The sequence below is a fragment of the Microtus ochrogaster genome, linkage group LG5 (assembly GCF_000317375.1).
Source record: "Microtus ochrogaster isolate Prairie Vole_2 linkage group LG5, MicOch1.0, whole genome shotgun sequence".
Lineage (NCBI taxonomy): Eukaryota > Metazoa > Chordata > Mammalia > Rodentia > Cricetidae > Microtus > Microtus ochrogaster.
Window position 1 is genome coordinate 41,621,154 of NC_022031.1, and position 17,817 is coordinate 41,638,970.

At 51.6% G+C, this 17,817-nt stretch overlaps 1 protein-coding gene across 1 annotated transcript in view; it reads right to left on the minus strand.

Annotated features, from left to right (window-relative positions):
- Positions 1 to 17,811, minus strand: part of Coro2a (coronin 2A) — a 52,569-nt gene extending 34,758 nt beyond the window's left edge. The window contains exon 1 of the mRNA XM_013351773.2: positions 17,757 to 17,811. The gene's annotated coding sequence lies outside the window, so the exon portion shown is untranslated. The remainder of the gene's footprint in view (positions 1 to 17,756) is intronic.
- Between the last annotated feature and the right edge of the window lie 6 nt (positions 17,812 to 17,817).

Below are 17,817 nucleotides of genomic sequence, written 5' to 3' on the forward strand. Positions count from 1 at the left end.
TTGAGTGGTGGGTCCTATGCTCCCCACTTTCTGTGCTGTCTGTCCTGCCCCCCAGAGCACTATGCCTTTTGGTTACCCCATCTTGGCACATACTGCTTCTCCTTGTAGAGTCTGAAATGAAGCCATGAGGCTGGCACTCGCTGGACTCTGAGGATGCCCCTGCCTCTTGTCCTCGTGTGCCAGGTTCCACCATGACACTCCCCCTCCAGACCACCCCACTGGATGAAATACTCATCTTCATACTTGGGGTGGGGTAGGTAAAACAGGGAGAGAGGTCCCAGGTTTAAGACTTGCATGCTGTTGGTGGGCCCTAGCATACCCTCTCTCCTAACTTTTTTGAGACAGACTTTCAATATGTCACCCTGGTGGGCCAGAAACTCACTGTGTAGACCAGGTTGGCATTGAACTCACAGAGATCTTCCTGCCTCTGCCTTTGCAGTTGGAAATGCCATCATGTCCAGCTAAGCCTATTAATAGGTTGTTCTAAACAAACTCTGGAAGAATAGTCCTGTAATCTTAGCTACAAGCCCGGAGGATCAAAAGTTCAAGGCCTTAGGCAGGAGAGATGGTTCAGGGATGAAGAATGCATGCTCTCTTCAAGTGGCTGAGTTCTAGTCCCTGGACCCACTTCGGTGGCTCACAACAGCCTATCACTCTAGCTCCAAGAGATCAGGCCTCTGTGAACACCTGCATACACAACACATCACACACACACACACACACACACACACACACACACACACACACATATAGAGAGAGAGAGAGAGAGAGAGAGAGAGAGAGAGAGAGAACCAACAGTCACTTATGAAGCACTTCATTGACTACCATGGCACAATAACCGTGGGCAGCAGTGGCGCACAGACCTTGGTGATAACCATTAGCTCTCTAATCGGACTTAAGGCTGGCTTAACAAAAGAGATATCACGCCAGGTACCAGTGAGTTAGCCAACTACATGGTGTTAATGAATCTGTTGTTGTTGGAGGAGATCTACAACCACTAATTTACCAAACCAGCATAAACTCTGTAACAACCAACATCTTTAAATATTCGTCTTTATACCCACAGGTAAGAGTCCACCACACTTTATCAAGGGAACTTCTCTTTGTAACAGACTGAGACCACTCCAGAAAACCACAACCAATCAAAATGCAGAGTTGAGGCACCCTACTCAATGGATGTATCTACAAAACACTCCTGCACCCAAGGCTCAGGGAGCATCATGGAAGAGAGGGCAGAATGATTTTAAGAGTCAAAGGATCAGGGACTTTGCTCTGAGATTATGTCTCCTAAAAACATCGGAAGTTTCCACTCAGGAAATCTCACCAACATGGCTGCCCAAACCCAGGACAAACAAGGATGACACCAATGAGCATCCCAAACTGGATGGGGAAAAGCCCATGAGGCTTCAACCCTACACAAAGAACTCTAGGCAACTAAGGGAAGCCAGGAGTGGGGAGGTGGTTCTCCCTAGGGAAGAGCACACCAACAGTCAGCCCTAAAAACATACATGCAAGTAACATCATATGGATTCAACAGGTTATATTTTGGATATATGTGTATAGCCAAATACATGTAATATGTATACACATATGCATGTAATAACTAATGAAGAAAGGCCATGAATTTGAAGGAGAGCTGGAAGGGTTTAGAGGGTAGAAAGGGAAGGGAGAAACATGGTAATTAAATTATAATTTTTAAAAAAGAAACTGAACAAAAAAATCATAAACAAAAATCAAGGCAACCTGGACTAGAGTGAGTTCAAGCCAGCTTGGGCAATTTGGTGAAATCCCGCCTCAAAATAAAAATAGAAAGAGGACTGGGGACGTAGCTTGATGGTAACGTGCTTGCTGAGCATGTGCGAAGCTCTGGGTTCCCCCCCCCCCCACCCCCCGCACTGCCAACAACATACCTATCTTATTATTGTCCCCACAGACTCTGGAGGGCCAGGGCGATGGATGCAACATGTCTTACACTCGTCAGGCTCATAGAGGATGCTCCTCGCCCTTTCTCTTCCCACCCACAGGACTGTCCAGTTCAAATGGTTCCTCCCTCTGCTCTGCTCACCCACAGACCAAAGGGTCCACCGGCAGGGGCTGTTGAACCCTGGCTGAAATTGTCACTCTTCTGGGCCCTCTGAGCAGAGGGGCTGGAACTGTCCACATCATAGCATGCGTGCCAGGCAGGTTGGAGAGCCCTAACTCTGACACTGATCTGTGACCTTGGGCAGATCCATGTCCCTTCTGCTTTTCCATTCTCTCAATTAAAGGTCACACCACTGACTTTTCCACCAATGAGGACGATGCACAGAGGGTCTGGAGCCAGCATGGACACAGCCAGATACTCTAAAGCCCCAGAGGACAATACACTGCCCGTCAGCTGTCCCAGTACACAGAGGGCTGACTTCTTGCTACTTCAACCTTCTAGAAACCCAGAACAGAATCATTTCCTATTTATTACCCCAAGACAAACTCTATCCAGGTTTATTGGCCCTCAAGTTCTTTATCTGGGACTTTCAACCACAAGGTCACCAAGAAGCTTCCTAGATGCCTCCTGGAGGTTCAAACCTGCAGGCCCCACCCTCTGCACCCTGTCCGATAGATCGTATATTCTCCGGCTCTATCTTTGGGCAGAGACACCCACAAGTATACACAGGGAAAATGTTTGCTTATTGTTCCACAGAAGGGGTGAGGCCCTGTAGCTTCTGACCAAGGATGGGGATTGAGTCACAAATCCCCACAAGCCCACAAGTCAGCCATTACTTCCTGTTGTGGGGATCAGTGGCCCACAGTCAGTCCTACAGAGGTTAACATTGCCCTCTGAACCTGGTGCCGCACTGGGAGCCATGGGCCAGAGATAAGGACAAAGTGGAAATAGCCAACTATGGGTGTTCAGTTGACTGGGGTGTGGGAGACAACAGGAAATCGTCAAGCTCGTTTCTGGAGAACACGGCTGAATGGCCTGAGCTGAGGTCGGTTTATTTTTTTCCTGAGGCTGAACCCAGGGCTTCAAGCATGCTGGCCAAACGCCTTACCACTGAGTTACAGTCCCAGTCCCCAAGCTGCAGTGACCAGATGACCTGGGAGGAACACTGGGAGGATGCTTCAAGGCAGAAGCGAGCCCTGCAGAAAGGGAAAGGAACCCAGGCGAGAGGGAAGGCTTGCACCGCCGGGCCCAGCATGGCATGTGAGATGCACGTAGGGTTTATGGTATGTAGGTGAGCATGAGAAACAAGAGGGTCTGGGCATATACCCAGAGCAGGGTGGGAGCACGGGGTGCTGCAGCTGGCCAGGGTGCTGAAGGCCAGCCTGGGGATCGGCCTGTAGCAAAAGGGGTCACCCAGGTTTGTAACTGGAGCTGTCATGTGATCAGAGCTGCAGGGGTCTTAGGCTTGCTCTTAGGGAACCAGAACCCTTGGGCTGAGAGGGGAATTTTCTTTCCTCAAGCGAGGCCGGTCTAAAAGGAAATCAGCAGGCTTTACTGCATGCAGGGTAGGTGCTGCATGCAGCTGCTGCAGAGGGCAGAAGTCTGAGGTCATCCTTGGCTGTGCTCAGAGTGACCCTGTGATTACCCTATGACTCGAGACCCCAGACACGAACATCTCAATGCTCAGCCCTCACAAGGAGGGTGATGGGAAGTTCTTCCTGCTTCTTTCTCACCCGACTGTCACCATGGAGATAAATGCTCGCTGGTCAGCCTTAATTCCCCAGGCAGGCCAGCAACAGCTGGCAGGACCGTCTGCTGTTGGCCCCCCAGGCTCTGCCCAGATCTCCAAGAAGGCTGGGTCTGCAGGCTTGGAGGGCAGAGGCCAAACAGCTTCTCCTGCCAGATTACAACTGCTAGCAGCCAGTAGCTGGGGGTGAAGAGTTCAGGAAAAAGATAACAGTGTCCCCAGAAGGAGGTACATCTGCCCCAGAACCAATGGTTGAGGGAGGTGACAGCACCTGGTTTACATGTTTGCTGGGGTCTGACATTTGAAACCCCTGGAGAGCTGATTCTAGTCACATGGGCGCCCACACCCCCACTTTACAGTTTCTGACTCAGGGTCTGGAAAGCCACATTTTGAAGTCCCAGTGGCCACTGAAGCAGCTGGTCTGGGGACTGTACTGGAAGGACCACCACCCTTCATCCTGTTTAGGATCTGCAAATTCCCTCCCGGTTACTGCCCATCCTCCTCTTCACCACCATCCTCCGGGGCAGATGTGGGTCATACCCACTTTCCCTTGGTGGGGTGGACAGCATCATTTTTCTCATCCACTTCCCTGCGGAGCTCCCAACCTCCAGCTTTTCCTGGGCCTCAGAGCCAGTTCCTGATGTGGACTTAGAGGTGGGGGCTGAGACAGGTGGCTCTCCACTGATGCTGTCTTATCTTCAAAACCCTGGCACAGGGAGCCTGGTGGCTGACAGGTCTTCTCTCCTGCAGAACATGTCTGAGGAACCTTCCCCTCTTCCCAACCACTGTCCCCTTGGAGAAGGAAGATCCCTGACCCTGTACTTCATCTAATAAAAGGGAATACATTAGCATTCAGTTTGCCCTCCTGAGGTTGCAGGGAGCCTTGAAGGGAGAATGGGAAAAAGGGGCTGGATTTACTTAAGAAACATGGCGGTCCATGCATGCAACCATTAGGGATGTGGTTGGGAGCCCACCTGCCAGGTTCACACTTCATCCCACCACACATGGGCAGGGAGGCCTCCCTTGGTTTCTTCGTTTGGAAGATGCTTTAACATCTACCAAACCCTTGGCATCTTGCCTGGTCCAAAGTGACTCAAAAGATATAGTGGCTTTAAATGAGGAGCTCTGGGCTGGGGTCGTGGCACAGTTTGGTAGAGTGGTTGCCTAGAATGCATGAAACCCTGGGGATGGTCACCAGCGCTGCAGAAATCCAAGCATCGTGGTACACACCTGTTATCTCAGCCGTTTGAGAAGTAGAGAGAGGAAGATCAGAATTTCAAGGTAATCCTCAACTATATAGAGAATTAAAGGCCAAAAATTAAAGGTGTAAAGAATGGAGACTTTTACTGAGTCCTTGCCATGAGCCAGGCTCAGATCTAAGCGGTCTGCAGTAAAAAAGTGTCCTGAACTCAAACAGGGATGGAGCAGGACAAAGGAGGCCATGTTCCTTTACTCTGAGGCAGCACTTTGGACGTGTGCGCGTGCGCGCACGTGTGTGTGTGTGTGTGTGTGTGTGTGTGTGTGTGTGTGTGTGTGTGTGTGAATGCATGTGTGTGTGCTATGTCCCTATAACGAGATGAAATCGGAGAAAGTCTGTTGTATTCTGCACCTCGCCGTGCTGACTCACCGAGAATCTAATTCTCTACAGACCCACTAGCTCTTCCTCTCAGTCGGGCCTGGCACTGCACAAGGAAGCAAAAGGAAGGCCCAGAGTCCCAGAGTGAACCAGGCTCAGTCGGGGCCGGCCTGGCTACCTGCCTCCCATTCCATACCTTTCCTGCTTAACTCTGAGGTTTTGGGGCTTGTATCTTGTCAGTAATGGAGAACTCACTCCTTTGGGAATGGAATTTTCTGGCTTCTGCTGTTGCCATCAGTCCCCGGAGCCCCACCAGCCATCTGTGGCTTCTACAGTGACAGCCTCACAGACATCAGAGTTCCCTGACCACAGACTACTGGGATGGCTCCAATTCAGGCTGGAAATTACCTCCTGGGACTTTCTTTCTCTTTCTGTCTTTTCTTCCCTCCCTCCCTTCCTCCCTCCCTCCCTTCCTTTCTCCCTTCCTTCCTTCCCTCCCTCCCTCCCTAAGACAGAGTTTCTCTGTACAGCCCTAGCTGTCCTGGAACTCACTTTGTAGACCAGGCTGGCCTCGAATGCACAGAGATTTGCCTACCAATGCCTCCCAGGTGCTGGAAATAAAGACATGCACCACCACGCCCCGCTTTTGGAACTTTTTTTTTCTTGAATTTTGCATACAAATGGATGGAAATAGAAAACACTATCCTGAGTGAGGTAAGCCAGACCCAAAAAGAGGAACATGGGATGTACTCACTCATATTTGGTTTCTAGCCTTAAATAAAGGACATTGAGCCTATAATTCGTGATCCTAGAGAAGCTAAATAAGAAGGTGAATCCAAAGACAAACATATAGGCATCCTCCTGAATATTAACCTTCATCAGGCGATGAAAGGAGACAGAGACAGAGACCCACATTGGAGCACCGGACTGAAATCTCAAGGTCCAAATCAGGAGCAGAAGGAGAGAGAGCACGAGCAAGGAACTCAGGACCACGAGGGGTGCACCCACACACTGAGACAATGGGGAGGTTCTATCGGGAACCCACTAAGGCCAGCTGGCCTGGGTCTGAAAAAGCATGGGATCAAAAACCGGACTTGCTGAACATAGCAGACAATGAGGACTACTGAGAACTCAAGAACAATGGCAATGGGTTTTTGATCCTACTGCACGTACTGGCTTTGGGGGAGCCTAGGCAGTTTGGATGCTCACCTTACTAGACCTGGATGGAGGTGGGTGGTCCTTGGACTTCCCACAGGTCAGGGAACCCTGAATGCTCTTCGAGCTGATGAGGGAGGGGGACTTGTTCGGGGAGGGGGAGGGAAATGGGAGGCAGTGACAGGGAGGAGGCAGAAATCTTTAATAAATAAATAAATTAAAAAAAAAATTTCCTCACATGGTATCTTCCCTTAGTGTGTAGAGCTGTCACCTCGCCCAGTCTGGATCCTGGTGTGTTCACGCACATCCACACACACAAACATACACACTATTCAACAGGTCCTCTACAACTTAGAATGATCACACTGGCAAGCCCCAGGAGGGGAAACCAAGTCAGCACACTAGTAACCACCCAGAGCATCCTGGGAGCAGGATGCAGGCCTGGGAGTCTTCTAGGGCAGCGGACAAAGTTTCCTTTCATTCTGGGCCTGGTTACAGCACCAAATATTTTCCCTCTTATCTGTCACTCTAAGTCATAGTGGGGACTTGTCTGTGGAGGGCCGAATTCCAAGGATGGCAAGTGAAGGAGAAAAGGCTTTCTGTGAGAGGTCAGGGGTCATTCACATTATCAGCATCCTCCTGGAGGTCAGATCTTCTTTCCCCTTTCAAGGAAGGGCCTCGTTATGTGGCCCAGGCTGGTCTTGAACACACAGCCCTGTTGCAGCTTCCCACAGGTTGGGGCTACAAGTGGGTGTGTGCTACCTTCCCTGGCTTTGTGCTCAGGCCTTTGAAAGGTGAGATGCTTCAACTGAGAGCGGCTTGTGTTGGAAACATGGGGTTTATGGTGGCCAGGAGAGAAGACAAACCCAAGGATGTCTTTCCTGCTGGCCAGGCCAGCAGCCCTAAGCGCTATGGTGTGAACCTGAACACACTGCTTCAACCAGCATCTTCCCAAGGCTGATAGATCAACGCTGGGTTGGGCTCTGTGAACCCAGGGTAGCCAGTATGAGCATGTCTGTGTTTGCAAGCATGCACGTGTATGCGCATGTGCAAATACGTAACAGAGATGGGGTGAAGCCAAGGAGACCACAAGTTTAGAACAGGCTTTGAATTTTTGTTTGTTTTATCTGAAACAGGTTCTCATATATCCTAGGCTGGCCTCACACCGGCTGTGTAATAGATGGCAACTTTGCAGTCTGCTCCTCACGTGCGTTCGTATTACACTTGAGTACCACGAGACTTCCAGACTTTAAAAAGCATTATTTTTATGTGTATAGGTGTTTTGCCTGCATATGCCTGTACGGCATGTGTGTGCCTGGTGGTTATGGAGGTCAGAAGAGGCATCGGATTCCCTGGAACTGGAGCTACAGACAGTTGTGAACCCCGTGTGAGTGCTGGGGATCAAAAGCTGGTCTTCTGCAATAAAATTCATGTTCCTTCAAACTGCTGAGCCGGCTCTCCAGCTCCAGCTTCCAAAGTTTCCAGCACCGCTTCTCTAAAGGACGGAGCCCCTGAGATTGCGCTCCAGTGTTTTATTTTATCTATCTATCTATCTATCTATCTATCTATCTATCTATCTATCTATCTATCTATCTATCTATCTACCTACCTATCTATCTACCTACCTATCTATCTATCATTCTGTCTATCCATCTATTTTGAGACAGGGTTTCTCTGTGTAGCTCTGGCTGTCCCGAACTCGCTTTGTAGATCAGGCTGGCCAAGGTTCCACCTATCTCTGCCTCCCAAGTGCTGGGACTTAAATCATGTGCCACCACTGCTTGACAGCCAGTATTTCATATTAAATGCCAGAACCCATTACTAAAGGATATGACGCATACATGAGAGCTACTCAGAACAGCTGCCAATCTGCCCTTTGACTACTGTCCCCAAGTGAAAAAGCCACAGCGGTGGTGTGATCAGGACAATTAAACTGTTTTTAGTTTTGTTTGTGTGTGGGGACTGAGGGAAGGAAGAAAGGAGGGTAGGAGGGGGAGAGAGGGAGACTCATGGCATAGCCCAGACTAGCCTCAAACTCGTGGTGATCCTCCTGCCTCAGGCTCCTGACTGTTGTGATTACAAGTATGTTATCAGAACCAGTTCTCTCAAAACCACTTTTCTTAGGTGGCTGGCAAGATAGCTCAGTGTGTGAAAGTGACTGCCACCAAGTCTGACAACCCGAGTTCCTGAGTTTAACGTCCAGGTCCCGCATGGTAGAAAGAGAGAACGGACTCCTCAGCTGTCTTCTGACCTCCACACACGTGCATACCTCACACACCAAATACAGGAGCAGAGTATAATTAAACAATGCAAACACTTGTGGGGGGTGGGCGGTGATGCATACCTTTAGTCCCAGCACTCAGGAGGCAGAGTCAGACAGATCTCTGAGTTTGAGGCCAGCCTCAAGCTACAGGTCTACACAATGAGTTCTGTGACAACCAGGGCTACACAGAGAAACCCTGTTTCAAAAAACAAACAAACAAAAACAACCAAACAAATAAGCAAAAAACTTGTCCCTTGGAGAAAAGTTAGTCAGGTCAAGTTAGATAATGGGTGGTTAATATATCTGTTAATCTGAGCATTAGTTTGGATTAATCAACCATGGTAAACTAATTGGGCTATCCTACTAAACATAGTGGTCCCCATCACCACTTTCTGGTGTCTCCCCTGCTCCCCAGAGATTCCTGAATCATGAGACACACAGATCTGCCAGATACTGACTGGGGAGCTGAGTGTCCACACCTGACAATCAGAAGTGACCCTGGATCTTTTCTTTTTGGCGCTGGGAGTGGAGCCCAGGGCCTCCTGCTTGCCACAATGCTCTTTCACTGTGCTCACACTCAGCCCCAGTCCTGATACACATAGCAAGTTCTGAGCTAGCTGGGGCTACACAGTGCAACCTTGTCTCAAAGACAGAACAGAAAAACAGTAACAATGTAGGGAGTGAAGAGCAGATCTAGTCTGGGCCACACTCCGGCACCCCGTGGAGAGTAAATAGCCATGCTTTTCTCCAGGTGGGCCGCTGGCCAAGCCACCCTGAGTAACGGTGACAGCAGGGGTGAGGCTAGTGGGTGGCTAGCAAGCTCTCCAAGATCTCCAATCTCCTGCCGGCCATTATCTCTGACCACTGCCAGGATGTTTAATGGGCAGCCCACTGGGCTGTCTGAACTGCTCCAGTGAGGGCATGTTCCCCTGCCCTAAGCTGGGGTGTTTCCATGCAGCTGTCCCTGGAGACAGCACCTGCTGGGGATGAGAAAGCTCTTTAGAGACAGGACCTAGTGTGAGCAGGGGTGAATCCAGCTGTGCCTCTAATCTAGCGTGAAGCTGCTATGGGATTAGAGAGGAGAGAGGTAGGAGTCTAAATGTAGGGCCGAAGAGGTGGTTCGGTGGTTAAGGGCACTGGCTGCTTTTCCAGACGACCTGGGTTTAATCCCCAGCACCCACATGGTGGCTTACAACAATCTTTAATTCCAACAACACCGTCTTCTAGACTCTGCGAGCGCCAGGTATGAAAGTCATGCACAGATATTCGTGGGTAGACAAAACACTCATCACACACACACACACACACACACACACACACACACGCGTCTAGATGGGAGCCAGGCATGGTAGTATACACCAGCACTCCAGAAGCTGAGGCAAAAGGCTCGCCAGGAGCTCCAGGCTAGCATGGGCTATATAATAAGTAGCCTATCTGCTAGGGCTATATAGCAAAACCCTGTCTCAAAAACCACATCAAATCAATATAGTAGCTTAGCTTCTTCTACTGTGCAAAGTGGCTGAAAGTCTGTGTGTTCCAAGGAACAAAGACCCAGGCCCCATGATGCTCAGGGAACGGGGCCCTTTTCGTTATCCTGGCTTCTGATGCATCAAAGACCCCAAGGCTTGGGCCCCTGCCCACCCTGGTGTCCCCAGATCCATGCTAGCTATCTCAGCCCCACTCAGAGGAGGGCTCCACTTATAGCAGGACCCCCACCTCCTGGGTCTGGTCTTTCGCTCCTGACTGCAGTTGTGTCTGCAGTCCCAGAGATGTGAGACCTCTCCTCTGGGTGTTTCCATACAGCTGTCCCTGGAAACGGCATCGAGGCCTCATGATGTGCCCTGTCGCTCTGACCTGAAGAGTACTTCACCTTCTGGCCTGCTGATGCCAACTGGGTGTTATGGCTCGCTGTACCCACGGTACAGATACAGAGAGCACAACAATTATAGCAGGAAAATGGGTACATGTCTAGAAGATTCAAAACACAGAAAACACCACCTTACCACTGAAGATCCCCAGACAGATGTCTGAATAGTCTTCCCACCCTCCACCCTCCTTGGTACTGAGGGTCAAACCTTGAGCATCTTATGTGCCAGGTAAGCGCTCTCCCACTGAGATACACTGGCAGCCCTCTTTGTTGCTGCAGGAGACACAATCTAAATGTCTAGTTTTCAACTCGCAATCCCTGTCTCAGCCTCCCAGACGTCTAAGATTATGATCTGCATCACCAAGCCTGGCTTGAATGTTTTTCTACATTTACGTATGCACATATATCTTTTTTTCATATCTGAACTCAAACACGCTCCTTCTGCCCCCAGACTGCTCTTTTTCCAATAGCATGCCACCTTGGGCCTGTCTCTGGTAGGCTGGTCCTCATTATGACGTCATGACACCCCACCCCAGTGCCTGGCAGCTCCCTACAGCCCCTCAGGCAGGTTCCAGGGGCCTTCACCAGTGGGGGCAACACTGTGAGCCTCACGGGTCTTATTGGCACAGACATTTCTCTTCCCCAGGGGGCTGTGATTGGTGACTGAGTGACAGCGGCCACCAGGGCCCCCTGCAAGTGAACTGTAGCAGACTTTCTGTGGAACGCTTCAGTCAAGCAGCCTGAGGGCAGTGGTGGACATCTGTCTGTCCAGTTTGGTCACAGAACTTGCACGACACACCGGAAGCGCCCCCTGCCTGGATACTCCAGAACTCAGGATCAAGCACAATGGGAGGGATGCCCGGCGCTGTGCAGGTCAAGAGCACCTACATATCCTTCAAGGCCTGTGGCTCTATACAGGCCGGTGCACTCAACGCAACACGCACTTATCAGCACGCTCCCAGTTTTTGCAATACTCTCAGGCATCCCACATTGGCCTCAGACTTGCCGTACAGTCCTGAACTTAAAGATCCTCCTGCCTCCATCTCCACACCCAGTTTATGGGATACTGGAAATTGAACCCAGAGTTCCTACATGCTAGATAAGCACTCCGCCAATTAAGCCACATTCCAGCCCAACCATTCCTGTTTTTATAAAGAGAGAAACTAAGGTTGGAGAGATGGGCGAGGTACACCGTGTCTGACCTTTAGAGGTGGCTGACTCCACACCTTCTCCAGGCTGTCTTCCTGGGCTCCCACCCCTCCCAGGCTGGATTGGAAGTCCCAGCTAGGAGATTCCTGGTTTCCAGCTATGGATGGTAGGTAGCCATGGCTCCCCCTGGGGCTGTGAGCGACTGAGGGTGGTGCCGATTCTGGCTTATCCCTCCCTCCCTGTAAACTCAGAAGCACCTCAGTGGATGGTGGTAACCACGATCAATAAGCCCGGGGGAAAACTTCATCTTGCCGAAGGGGTACTGCGGCATAACAGAGGCACACCACAGTGGCAAGGCCAGGCCCTTTTCCTAGAGCAAGTGTTCCTTCCAACCTACCGAGCCCTTTATCTACAACCTTGGACACTGGGTCTCACCCTGAAGCTCATGCTTGTCTTCTCTGGCACAGGCTGGGGAGGGGAGCTTGGCAGGAGATTGAGGGAGCTCAGTCCACGAGTTTGGCCACCCCACCCCCCCACCGGGTAGCTGCAGGACCTGTCCATGTACTGAGCACCCACATACCAAGCCCTGTCAAGTTCTCGCCACACATGTCCTCCAAGCCAGTGGTTGGTGCCATCATGATACATTGCAGATGAGCATGCAAAGACCCTGGCCTAAGATCAGTTAAGGCTGAGCTGGATGGGACTGGATGGCTGCACCCTGAGCAGTGGCTGGCTGCCAGGGCGTGTTGGCCCAGTGCTGGAGAGAAATGCAGCGAGGTTGCAGGAGAAAAGTCCTCAGGGGGAGGGGCGGCGTGACTGTGGCAAAGTTCCGCCCTTTCCCCTTTCCCTGCCACCTCCCAACAAGGGCTGAAGGATGAGACTCTGGCTCAGGCCTCCCTGAAGTCCCTAGGACTCCCTGGGGGACAGGGTCATGACACCTGCCAACTCTCTACAAGCTCTCTGGGCTCCAGGCCAGGCTAGAAGCAGCTGTGGTGAGAATCCCACACAGGTTCTCCTCTGCCTGGTTTCTCTTTGGAATTAGACCTTAGTCTCCGGAACCCTTGGACAAGGTCCCTCTTGCTGCACTTGGGACATGATTAGGAGTAGGCTGGGTGGGTGGGTGGTGGGGGTGACTCAATGAAACGTGCCAATTTGGGCACTCTGGGTTTTGCCGTCAGACACAGAGAACAGTGCCAGATCTAAACTCTGCAGGCAGATGGCACGGTATAAAAGTGAGCCCCTGGGCAACATGGGGGGCCCTAGTCTTGCATCTGCAGAATAGGGGTGGCAGTGTCCAAAAGGAAGAAACCTCCCCACAGGGAGATCACACTGATGACCCAGGACAAGAGGACACGGGACATTAATTTTCTACTTTCCCTCTTTTCTAATGTTTTATCCACTATCATCAAATAGGCATAGCAGAAAAACCAAGAGAAGGTTCTTTGTAAGTTAACTTTATTGAGACACAGTCTACCTATAACATAACAGATCCATTTAAAAATGAGAATCCAGGCATAGTGGCTCCCAACTGCAATACCAGCACTGGGGAGGCTGAGGCAGGGGGACTGCTGTGAGCCCAGGGGCTGGCCTGGAATACAGAGCAACACACTGTCTCCAAAAAGAATCAAAACCAAACCAAAGGAAGCACAGGAAAGATAAAAGCAGGTACTAGTATCTACCCTCCTCCTGCCCAGACCCTCACCTATGGCTTCCGAAGGTTGGAGTGAGCTAGGGGTGTAAATCCTTCACCTGCCTAGAGTAGTCAGGAAGCCTGGCCAGCCTGGTCTCCTCTCCTGCAGTTTACCTGCCGGGCCCACTATTGTTCTGCAAACGCGAGATCAACAGTTCCTCTGGCCCCAGCTCACATCCACCCGCCCACCCTCGTCGCCTAGGTCTGGGCTCTGTGACAGCCACCCTGAGACCTGGTAACAAGGTGCCATGAATGGTGGCCTGTGAATCACACAATGCAGTTCTCACTGTTACTGGAGCCCGGAGGCCAAGATAAGGCTGCAGACTGGGAGTGTGCAGGAGGGCCAGCTTCCGGGGTCAGGGAAGGGTGCCTGCCTGCTGGTGAGTCTCAGGGGACCTTTTTTGCAGGGACCCGAACCCTCATCAGAAGTGTTCTGTCTCCCTGACCCAATCGCCTCCTTCCATGCCATTACCAGGGGTACCGGTTTCAACCAATGAACTTGGCAGATCACAGCGATCTTGGGGAATCCCACTAGTGCAAAAGCCTGCATGGCTCCCACTGCCTTGCGCCAGAAGCTTTAGCTTTTCTCTCAGACAGAACTGGAAGTTTCCAAACCTCTCTGTACCTCTTGTTTGTTTGTTTTAACCAAAAAAGGCATAAAAATAGTACCTCTCTCACTAACTTGTAGGATTCCACACTGCACACGGAAGGACGTGACCTCTGCCCTTCTTCTCTGCCTCACTCTTTTAACCGGCTTTCCTGGTCTTCCCAGTACCCACCTACCTCAGGGCCCTTTTACTGGCTCCTCCTCCATAGCTCAACCCCATTTGCCCAAGTCACCCTCTTAGCGAGCCCGGCAGACCCCTGCCTAAAATGGCAATCCCTCTTTCTGTGGTCAAACTCCTTGTTCCTGCCTGATTTCTTTGTTTTCTTTCCTTTGTCACCTTCTGCCTTCTGTCCCTTTCAGACAGACTGCAGACTCCTTCGGGGCATCTTCTTTGAGTGTTTTGTTTACAGTGGAGGTGTTTGGTAAACACTGGGGACAGAGGTCTGGAGTGTCCAACAGAGAGCACAGCAGCCCTGCGGTTGCCAGTACTGTATTGTCTGACTCAAGGCCTCCTTGAGTCTCAAATCACACCTTCCCAGTCCCCTACCCCACCCCATGGCTCGCTTATAGTAAGAAACCGTAATTACATCTTTAATTATACCCTTTTCTACTTAGGCTGAACCACACAATTTTTTTTTGTAAGTAAAAAAAAAAAAGTTGGACATAAGTCTTTCTGGAGAGGTTTAAACTAATGTGTAAGCCCCTTGCAGGTCCCCAGGAGGCATCCAGAGACAGAGTGAGGGCTCCTAGTCCCGCGGATGCAGCGGCTGCCAAGTTCTTCCCTCCAGTCCTAAAGATGAAGCCTCTGCCTTGTAAGGAAAGCAGTAGCATCTGGGGTCCCCCTGTGACTGGCAGAGAAGAGGAAAAGCTCCCCAAGGCCTGAATCAGAGCTATTTCAAAAGAGCAAAGGCTTCAAGCAGAACTCCTTGAGGGGAGCTGGCAACCCTCCCTGAGGGAGGACACTTATCTCTGGGGGAGGGAGGGTGTCACAATCTCAGGACGTCCAGAGCGCTCAGCTCCTCCAGTAAAAGGCTCCATTAGCTGAGCTGTGCAGATGCAGCCACCACCAAGGCCACGCCCACTTCACAAGGGAGAAAGTGAGGTGCAGTTACTGCCAAGGGCACACCCACTTCACAAGGGAGAAAGTGAGGTGCTGAGGAGCAGGGCTGACCTGAGGCCACACAGTGGGGTGGGAGTCTGGATCTGCCACCTTGCTTCAGGGTCTTCCCGCCTGATCATTGGGGCACTGTTGTCACTTTGACACCACTTTTCTTCAAATAAAATGTTTCAGAAGCCTCGACTTGCTTCTTCAGGGTCAGACAACTTCGAGATAGTAGTAATAAGTACAAGTCTCTCTAGTGACCACCTTAGGGTAAAGTCCCTGAGGAAGGAGAGGCCTGGGAGCAAAGGGCAGGCAGATCCACTGAGTAGACTTTTGTTTCGATGGGAGAATGACACACCCCAGGCTAATCCTAGCAGCCCTGCCAGGGAGGAGTTTTAACCTTTTATGTTTATATCTTGCTGCTTTTACAAAGCAATAAGACTGTTTCACTTATGATACATTTTTTACTCCCACCCACTTTAAATTGGAGGCGCACATCCCAGGCAGTCCTAGATCTTGATTTGTAGCAGAGGGTGGTCTTGAACTCCCGATCCTCCTTCCTCCACCTCCAAGTGGAAGAATTATAGACTTGAGTCACCATGCTCAGTCTATTCTGGGATGGCACTGGGCTTCACATAGCTAGGGAAGCACTCTACCCACTGGGTTGCATGCTAACGGCTAAACACGCCCTGCTTAGAATTAGGATTCCTGGCTAGTTGTTGTGTGGCTTTTACCAGTCACATCCCCTTCAGGGACAGGTGATAGCTACCCATAGAATAAGGAGATTGGATGAGGTGATTTCTAGAGCCCCGTTTCAGGGCAGATAACCCACAACTCCACAGTCTATTTTTAAAGTATGGCTTTGTAATAACCCGAACCTGCCTTCCTCAGGCACCATCCAGTGGCCTTGCAGATCACACAGGTACACAATGACAGGGGACTCAGATAGTACTTAGGCCTCCAAGCTGGTGCCGGGCTCTGGCACAGCCACACTTATACTTAGCCTCCCTTTATGAGAGGATAATAACACTCATTGGCAGTGAAGCTCCAGGTTAGGGGCCAAGGGGCAAGGTCCCTGCCACCCTGCTTCAGCCCTGGAATACCATGGCACCCTACAATGCCCACCCAGCCCTCTGCCTGTAGACTTAGGATGACACTGGGTTCACCACCTGCCCGGATGCTGGGAGGGGGCAAGTCCCCGTTTCAGCCCTAAGAAATCCCTTGAGTGAGGGTCAGGGCACACACTGACGGGAGCCTGTCCCACCTTGACTGGAGGTCAGAGAGTTTGAGCTTATTTTTGCTCTCTCAAAGTTGTTGACAACAGGTGAGATGCTGACCTACGGCGTGGTTAATTAGTATTTTGGAGGTAAAGGTGGACCAAAGGTTAGAGAATTCAAGTCTATTCTTTATATCATGTTAATGAAATCTGCCGCATCTCCCCTCCCTTTCTGGAGTGAAGTAGATGGGCGTGGGGAAGGCTAAATGAGGAGAATTCAGTGTTCTCTGAGCGTCCCTCCCGAGGCTGTTCTGTGTTTCTGTCTCTTATTCCTCCTATATCTCTGTTCCTTTTGCTTAATAATTCTAATCTTCTCGCTCCTACCCTGGAAGGTACGGGTTTTGTCGAAGCTGGCTTTCGACAGGTGAAGGGGAGGGAGAGAGGAAATCAGCAGGCGCTGAACCTGTTCCTTAACTGGACAAATGCCAGGAAATGGGGCAGAAAAGGCCCAGAGATGGTCCAGGTCCTTCTCTTCCACCACATACCACAAGAGATGTCGGAAGGCGAAGACAGCATAAGGACACATTCCTATGCCGAGGCAGATGGTTAGAAACAAGCCCCTGGACCATATGCACAAGGGCAGACTCCGGGGCAGAAGGGCCAGATGCTGTCTAAAGGACACTAGCCAGGGCTACAGCTGCAGCGGGAGCAGGCTTCCCAGTTTCAGCTAATGAGATCCCCATCGCAAGAAGAATGCAACGCAAGACCTTCATCCAGGGGCATCTTTATAGAACGGTCCTAGCCCCACAGCAGAGGTCTTCACAGACCTTAGAGCCACTGCACCCGTAGACAAGTGCTCTGTCCCCCAACCCCAGGAGTGATACTGCCCTCTTGGACTCTCTGTAGCAGAGTCAACCCTGTCCCACCAGACTGGTACACAGAACTGGGCTCCTGCCCCTGAGATCTGGCCACCACCAGAGCGGGGCTCCTCCTCCAGCTCCAGGCGTGAGGCTGGTCTGGGTGGCATACTGCTCGCCCCACCCGCGCGCCCAGGTTCCCTCGGCAGGCAGGGACTGGAAGCTGAAGCCCCGCGGATAACCCCGCCAGATCAGGAACAATCACGACTCTGGTCCACGGGGCACCAGGGCCACACTGGGGCCTGTCGGGACTGGCTGCCGCGCCCAGGGCGGGCCGCTCACCGCTGCAGGAGGCGCGGGCGGTGCGGACTAGCCCCGAGCCCCTGGAGCCCAAACCTGGTCGCTGCTGCTAGTCACCCGTTGAGGGGGCGGCCGCACCGCTATTCCGTTGGGGAAACTGAGGACCGGAGTGGGGCAGGGCTTTGTGTGAGGTGGTGCAGGGGGCTAGAAGATAGGTAGGTCTCCTGGTGCCGGGGGCAGCATCCCTCCGGCGGCCGCAACCCGGGAGCAGCGCGCGTCCCGCCTGGCCCTGTCCCACCCTACCTTGTTGGCGGCCGCGCAAGTGGCGGCGGCGGCGGCTCCAGCTCCCGCTCCGCGCTCCGCG